Source organism: Arachis ipaensis, chromosome B6 (genome assembly GCF_059453495.1).
Source record: "Arachis ipaensis isolate K30076 ecotype BB chromosome B6, ASM5945349v1, whole genome shotgun sequence".
Taxonomy (NCBI): Eukaryota; Viridiplantae; Streptophyta; class Magnoliopsida; order Fabales; family Fabaceae; genus Arachis; species Arachis ipaensis.
This window is the reverse complement of record NC_142441.1, coordinates 121,162,001-121,170,065: the sequence shown is the minus strand read 5'-3', so window position 1 is coordinate 121,170,065 and position 8,065 is coordinate 121,162,001.

The following is an 8,065-nucleotide window of genomic DNA, read 5'->3' as shown; positions in this document are numbered from 1 at the left end:
TCATCTTATAGAGTTAGTTAGAAGAAATCTTTCATATTGTTTTTTCTCTTTACAAAATATATAGCGAGTGCATTATTGTGAGTAGTGTTCAATTTCGTATTATTTTGTATCTATTAGAAGTCAAAATTTCGTTATAGACTCAACAATTGGTATCAGAGCCAACGTTATATTATTCATTATTTGTGTGGTGAAATTTAATTTTGAATACAATGGCTTCTACTAGTGGTAATGTCAAAGTAGGCAAATATGAAATCGAGAAGTTTAATGGAAAAAATGATTTTTTCTTATTGGAGGATGCAGATGAAAAATCTGCTTATATCACAAAAATTACACAAGGCACTGGCAGGTAAAGAAAAAAAGCCGGAGGAAATGAAAGATGAGGATTGGAAAGAATTAGATCTTGAGGCACGGGCTGCAATAATCTTATGCCTTGAGAGGGATGTTGCTTTTTTGGTAAATGAAGAAGCAACTGCAGCAGGCGTTTGGGCAAAGTTAGAGAGTAACTTCATGACGAAGACTCTAACTAACAGGATCTACTTAAAATCCAAATTGTATACATGCAAGATGGAAGAAGGTACCTCAATCTGAGAATATATCAATAAGTTTGATAGGATTATATCAAACTTAAAGGATATAGATATGAAGGTTGATGATGACGATCAGGCATTCATATTGTTAATTTAATTTCCGAAGTCCTATGAAAATCTGGTGCAGACATTGATGCTGGTGGGTGACACTCTGACCATGGATGAGACGAAAGCATCACTTTTAGTGGATGATCTACATAAGGTTGCTACAAGTGTAATGTCATCTCCAAATGGAAGAGAGTATAATGATTAAGCACAAGGATTGTTCGCGGCTAGAGGAAGGACTAATGAAAGAGGAAAAGGTAATAAGCATGGAAAGTTTAGGCCAAAATCTAGACCTCACGCGGAGAGAACATGCTTTAAATGTGGGGAGCCTGGACATTTAAAAAAAAATTATCCAAATAAGAAGATAACTTTCAAAAAACAGAACAATGACAACCCAAAAGAAAAGCAAGAAGCAAGCTATGTCTCAAATGATGAGGAGGACTGTTACTCTGTGACAGAATAATCTTATGAAATCTTCGATAAGTGGATTCTTGATTTAGGAGCACCATATGTGCCCAAATATGAAGTGGTTTACTACCTATCAGAGCATAAATGGTGGCACAGTTTTAATGGGCAATGATCATGCTTGTAAAACTGTGGGGTTAGGTACTATAAGAATCAAGATGCATGATGGAATAGTAAGAACCTTAAAGGATGTGAGACATATTCGAGACTTGCAGAAAAATCTTATCTCCATAGGTTTGTTGGAGAAAAATGGTTACAAAATAGTTACAAAAAATGGGGTACTAAAAGTTGTTTGTGGTCCTTTGGTAGTGATGAAGGGAGTTTGTCACGATAATCTTTTCTCTTTTGGGGACAACAATCACAGGTGAGTTAGCAGTTGGAATCCGTAGAAGTAGAGATTAAACAAATTGCACAAGAATATGGCACATGCGGCTTGGACATATGTCAGAGAAAGGTCTATCATTGCTTTGTGGATAAGGTTTGCTAAAGAATATGAAGAAACTACAAATAAAATTTTGTTAGCATTGCGTGTATAGAAAGGCACACATGGTGAAGTTTTCTATAAGCAAGCATAAAAGCAGAGGATTGTTAGATTATGCGTATACTGATGTTTGAGGCCTGTCTAAAGTTACCTCCAAAGGTGGTTCCAGGTAGTTTGTTACTTTTGTTGATGATTATTTCAGGTATGTTTGGGTTTACTTCCTCAAGCATAAGAATGAGGTATTTGACACTTTTAAGTGATAGAGAGCAATGGTTGAAACTGAACAGATAGGAAGCTGAAAACTCTATGATCAGATAATGACACAGAGTACATGGATGTGGCTTTCAAGGAGTTATGTGATCGAGAAGGCATTGTGAGACACTGGACAGTTAGAGAAACACCACAACAGAATGGAGTCACTGAACGACTGAATCGTATGCTACTTGAGAAGGCACGGTGTTTGCACTCTAATTCTGGGTTAGGCAGAGAGTGGTGAGTGGAGTCGGTTGCTACAACTTGCTATAGCTTGCTACATAGTGAACCGATCCCCACATTCTTCTCTAGATGGAGACACACCTTATAAGGTGTGGTCAGGGGAACATGCAGATTACGAGAAACTCAGAGTTTTTGGATTCACATCCTATTATCATGTCAAAGATAATAAGCTTGATGATAGAGCTAAAAAGGAAATCTTTTTGGGGTATCCAAGAGGGGTTCAAGGGTATCGTCTTTGGAGTGTAAATGATTCTAAGTTTGTAATTAGTAGGGATGTTACCTTTGATGAACGATCTATGGTAACTTTGTCTAAAGATACGATGCCAGATGATGGTGATATTGTAAAAACTTCAAATACTCAAGTGGTGGAGATAGAGTTTAAATACTAACAAATAAATTCTAATAATGTTCAGGTAGAGCATCCTAATGCTACTCGAGATGATACAGAGGATGAACTTGATCATGAGGAGATTCAGCGAGAAAATGTACATGCATTACAACAGCAGCAGCAGGATTCTTTGGCATCCACTAGGCCAAAGAGGAATTATAAATTCGTTCAGAAGTTTGGGTTAGACAAGCCTCTGAGACATTATGGGCAGGTAAACTTGGTAGATTATGCACTCTCGGTGGAGGATGATAAGCCGGTCACCTTCAAACTTGCTATCAAAGACAAAGATAGAGAAAGTTGGTTGGTCGCCATGGAAGAAGAGATGCAATCTCTCCATAAGAACAAGACATGAGAGGTGGTCCCGTTGCCCGTGGAAAAGACTGCAATTGGTTGTAAATGGGTGTTTAAAAAAAAAGAAGATCTTACTAAGTCAGATGGTACAAGATTCAAAGCTAGGTTAGTAGCAAAGGGATTTGCACAAAAAGAAGGTGTTGATTACAACGAGATATTTTCTCCTGTGGTGAAGCACACTTCCATAAGGGTGCTTTTGAGTCTTGTTGCTCAGGGTGATCTTGAGTTAGAACAGCTAGATGTAAAGACAGCTTTCTTTCATGGTGACTTAGAGGAAAAAATTTACATGTATCAACCTGAGGATTTCAAGGTTGAGGGTAAAGAAAATCAGGTATGTCGCTTAAAGAAATCGCTATATGGATTGAAACAATCTCCTCGACAGTGGTATAAGCGATTTAACTCCTTTACGTTAAAACAAGGTTTTTTCAGAAGTAATTATGATTGTTATGTATACATTCATAAGCTTTTTGGAAGTGATTATATCTATCTTCTGTTGTATGTGGATGACATGCTTATTGCTTCTAAAGCAAGGTAGAGATAGATAGGTTAAAGGTTTAACTTGGTAAAGAATTTGAAACAAAAGATTTGGGTATTGCACGAAAAATATTTGGCATGGAAATTAAAAGAGAGAGATCAAGCCGAAAATTACTCTTAATACCGTTGGCTTGACATTTCAAGCTCTTTGGTAAACAATCTCCCACAACAGCAGAAGATAAGGCTTACATGGAAAATGTATCTTATGCTAGTGCAGTTGGTAGCCTAATGTATGCTATGGTGTGTACACGCCTAGATATTTCACAGGCAATTAGTATTGTTAGCAGGTTCATGGCAAATCCGGGTAAGGCACACTGGGAAGTAGTTAAGTGGATATTAAAGTACTTGAAGGGTACCATTGACATAAGTTTATGCTTTAGGGAAAATTATGTCAAATCAGCAGCTTTGTTGATTTTGATTATGCTGGTGATCTAGACAGAAGACGTTCTACGACCGGTTATGTATATAAAATACAAGGTGCTCCAATTAGTTGGCGATCGATATTACAAGCTACAGTGGCACTATCTACTACAGAGGCTGAGTACATGACAGTAGCAGAAAGGGTGAAAGAAGTATTGTGGCTAAGAGGTCTTCTAGATGATTTGGGGTTTCAGCAAGATTGCGTGAATCTGAGTTGTGATAATCAAAGTGCAATTCATTTGGCTAAAAATTTTCGTGCGTGATGTTATAAAGAAAGGCAACATGTCTCTTGTAAAATTACACACAAATAAAAATCCCGCAGACATGCTGACTAAAGTAGTGTCAGGAAGCAAGTTCCAACACTGTTTGGAATTGCTCAATATTGTTCCATGTTAGGCATGGGGATACGATTATACGAATACCATACTTTGATCGTTCAAAATTTGAGTAGATTTCAAATTGTGACTGAGGTGGAGAATTGTGAGAATAAAGGAAGGATAAGAGTAATTTTAGGAAGTAAAATAAATGAGTTTTAATAGGAGAGAACTCAAAATGTTTAGTAAGGAGTTTTTTGTCGGAGAATTTTATTCTTATTCGTTAAAGTTATAGCATAGAGATACTATATATACGTCTCTAGAATTGTAATTGAAGTCAATAACAATAACAATATCCTTATTCACATCATCTTATAGAGTTAGTTAGAAGAAATCTTTCATATTGTTTTTCCTCTTTACAAAATATATAGCGAGTGTATTATTGTGAGTAGTGTTCAATTTCATGTTACTTTGTATCCATTAGAAGTCAAAATTCTACTATAGACTCAACAAAAGGGAATTTGCTGAACCGAACAGGTAGAGTCTACTTGGTCAATTTCGTTGTAGCTGTTATTCCCACATACCAGATGTAGGTATCTTTTTTTTTCCTCAAAGAGATCACTAGTAAACTGGAGTCTATAATGAGAAATTTTCTTTGAAAAGGACAAGCTGATAGAAGAGGATTGAATCTTGTTAGTTGAAAGGTGCTGCTGGTTACTCCAAAAAAAATATGGAGGTTTGGGGATTAGAGATCCTTATTGTGCGAATATTGCTCTTCTTGGGAAGCAAGTTTGAATTTTTTTTTTCTATTAGGCAAACAAATTATCAGTCTAATTATTGGATGCCAAATACTGATAATCTCAAGATGAATGTTTTGGTTGTCCTGGGAACAAGTCTTACTTTTGGAAGAGTCTTTGCAAGGCTTGGGAAGCGTTGAAGGATGGGTTTGCTTGGTGTATTGGGAATTTAAACAAGAATTTTTTATTTTCTAACTAGAGAAGAGAAGGGCAGTTATCTAATAAGATGAATTATGTTCACATTTCTAATTCGAACCTCTAGATACAGGATATCTAGTTAGTTGGCAGATGACATTTAAAGCCTCTTTATTCCTCTCTATCTCAGAATCTGAAAGGTAATATTATTTCTTACAATCCATATGTGCAAATGGGTCTGAAAGTGGATTGGTATTGGTCTGAGTCTGCATTCAAATTCTACGACTCATGCAATGGTTATTTGTGGTTGTGTAAGCAGCTTTTTGGTTGGAAGAAACGAAAAAATTAGTTTTGGCTTTGACGCTAGCTTGTTCTGAAAAAACATAAGTTTTTAGCTTGTCTGTGTCTTAGGGAGGTTTTTCCTACTGCAAGTTTTTGCTTCAGAAGAGGGATGTTGTCATCAGATAGGAGCCCAAGGTGTCTTTTTAGCTAGGAATCAATTTTACATTGTATTCGAAATTGTTCGAAAGCTCAATTTGTATGGCACGGGTTAGATATTTTTTTTCTTCCTCTAAATTTGAAGAACTGGTTCTTGTATCATAGCAGAGAGCATCCGTTCAGGTTCTCTTCAGAACTTTGGTGGATATGGCACTACAAGAAAATAAGCTTTCTGCCACGCTTTTAAAGCATGCCAAAAAGTACAAAAAAATGTACCGATAGCTTTTTGCCACGCTTTTTGAGCTATCGGCACGCTTTTGAAAGGGTCACATCTGCCAGCGTGCCGGTTGCTCTATTGACACGCTTTTGTAGATCTATCGGCACGTTTTTAATGTTGGCACGCTTTCATCTCTTACCGCGCTTAAAAAGCGTGGCCATAGGTCTTAACCTATAGGTACGCTTGAAAAGCATACCGATAAGTGTACATATCGCCACGCTTTTAAAGCGTGCCGAAAAGTGAACATATAGCCATGCTTTTAAAGCGTGCTCATTGGTTTGGGTTTGGATACGCTTCAAAAGCGTACCTGTAGGGGACATCCGGTCACGCTTTCTTAAAGTACCTAGATGTAAACCTATTGTCACACTTTTAAAGCGTGGTTATATCTTCATCAAATTTAAAAAAAAAATTATGGGTGAACTTTAAAAAAAATGTGATATTATTTTAGAAAATTAATATATATATATATATATATATATATATATATATATATATATATATATATTTAAACAACTAATTATTCTAGATACATACCAATGATGAAATGCTTTTTGTTTATTTATATGATTATAGAGAGTTTTTATAAAAGTTCTAACAATACACAACTCACTAAAACAATATATATATATACATCAAATTTATGAACTAACTAAATCTTTTGGTAAGAGTAAGATTCATTAAAAATATATCATGCAATGCAAATATATATAGTTTATGAATATATTGATTTATACATCTGCATAACCATTGCATCCCAGTTCATGCTCTCAGTACCTCTGGCCCTAGCTTGAAGCTACATTAAATAATAAAACAAGCAGTTTCAATAGTTAAGCACAACTTATTTTTACTGTTCTACTAATGTTAGACAATAAAGTAATACACATAAATTTATATATGAAGATAGGCCTACAACAATTATTTCATTGGCATGCTTGTCTGGTGTCCAACATAGAAAATTAGCATATAATACACTCATACTACTCATTCAGTGGTACAATTTAATGTTACATGCATATTAACTAAAATCTTGCAACAAATGACAGTTAGTAATTTTAAAGTTCTTGTGTTTGTGTTAATTTTTGCTTTTAACTTCTTATAGTTTGGTCTTGTGACTTTTAATTACAGTGGAAAATGATAGGGATCAATAGTTTAATAATTAAGGAAAAGTGAATTCAGTAAAGAAAACAATGAGGCTGAGATGTATGTTTGTAACAAAGAGAATATTCTGCAAATTAAAAGTTAGTAGTGTATAGAGAAACTAAACATATAGAGAATAATTAACAGTTTTCTGCTTCCAATATGCATCTAAATGATTCTGACACAGTGCGAAAAGATTGCCAAAAGATATAGAGAAACTAAATCAACAGTAGATGCAAAGCATAACTTTGGTTAGTGATTAATACAGTAGAGAGTAAACATGGCAGCTAAAATATGAAAAAAAAAACCCAAATGGAGACTTTAGGTTTGTAATGTTCATCTATATCCACTTTTTCAATTTCCTGGCACAGGGTAATGTAACATTGAATATGAAGCTCAATATTGAAACCCATGGTAGATTTTACACAGGTTGCTGACATTAAATCATTATTTCTCAGAAATAAGAAAGATTAGAAGTGAAATAACTAATATTGAAATTGCTTTGATGGAATTTCATTCCAAAATACAACATCAAGTCAGAATATGAACTTATCTATTCAGATGGTGATGAAATAAAATTTTAAAACAAATATATGTAGTGAACAACACATTGGAAGTTAATTATTTGTTTAAATTTAGTGATAAAAACGATAATCATTAACTTCTCAAACATGATAATATGTGTAGAAAACCTTAACTAAATTGGAAAGGATAAGGATCAACAAAAAGGACACAGACATAACAATGAGAAGCAAATTTAGTCACCTGAACATCCTTATTTTCCCTTGATGACTCGCCCCAACACAATAAGCTTCTCATTTAGATCTGGTATTGGTGAAGTGGTAATGAAAAGATCAAATTCTTTGTTTGTGTGCTTTCCCTTGGAAGCTCCAAGCATGAATGCTTCATGTTTCACACCTACATAATTATTTCAACAAAGCAACCACCTTGCCTCCTCTCTTAGCCGCTGCCTACTTTTGCACATCAACGAATCAAATCCACTGAATAATCAATAGCCAATAACACAGTAAGAAAACCTTGGATCTGAAATTAAAAAATGAATAGCATTATATGGAAACCTTGGATCTGAAATTTGAGAAGATAAGAATAGATCTAGGTTGGTGTATTGTGTAATCGGAGGAAGTTTGAGAGAGCAGAGGAGGAGAAGAACCCGAGCTGGTGCTTAGGGTTTGAAAGATAT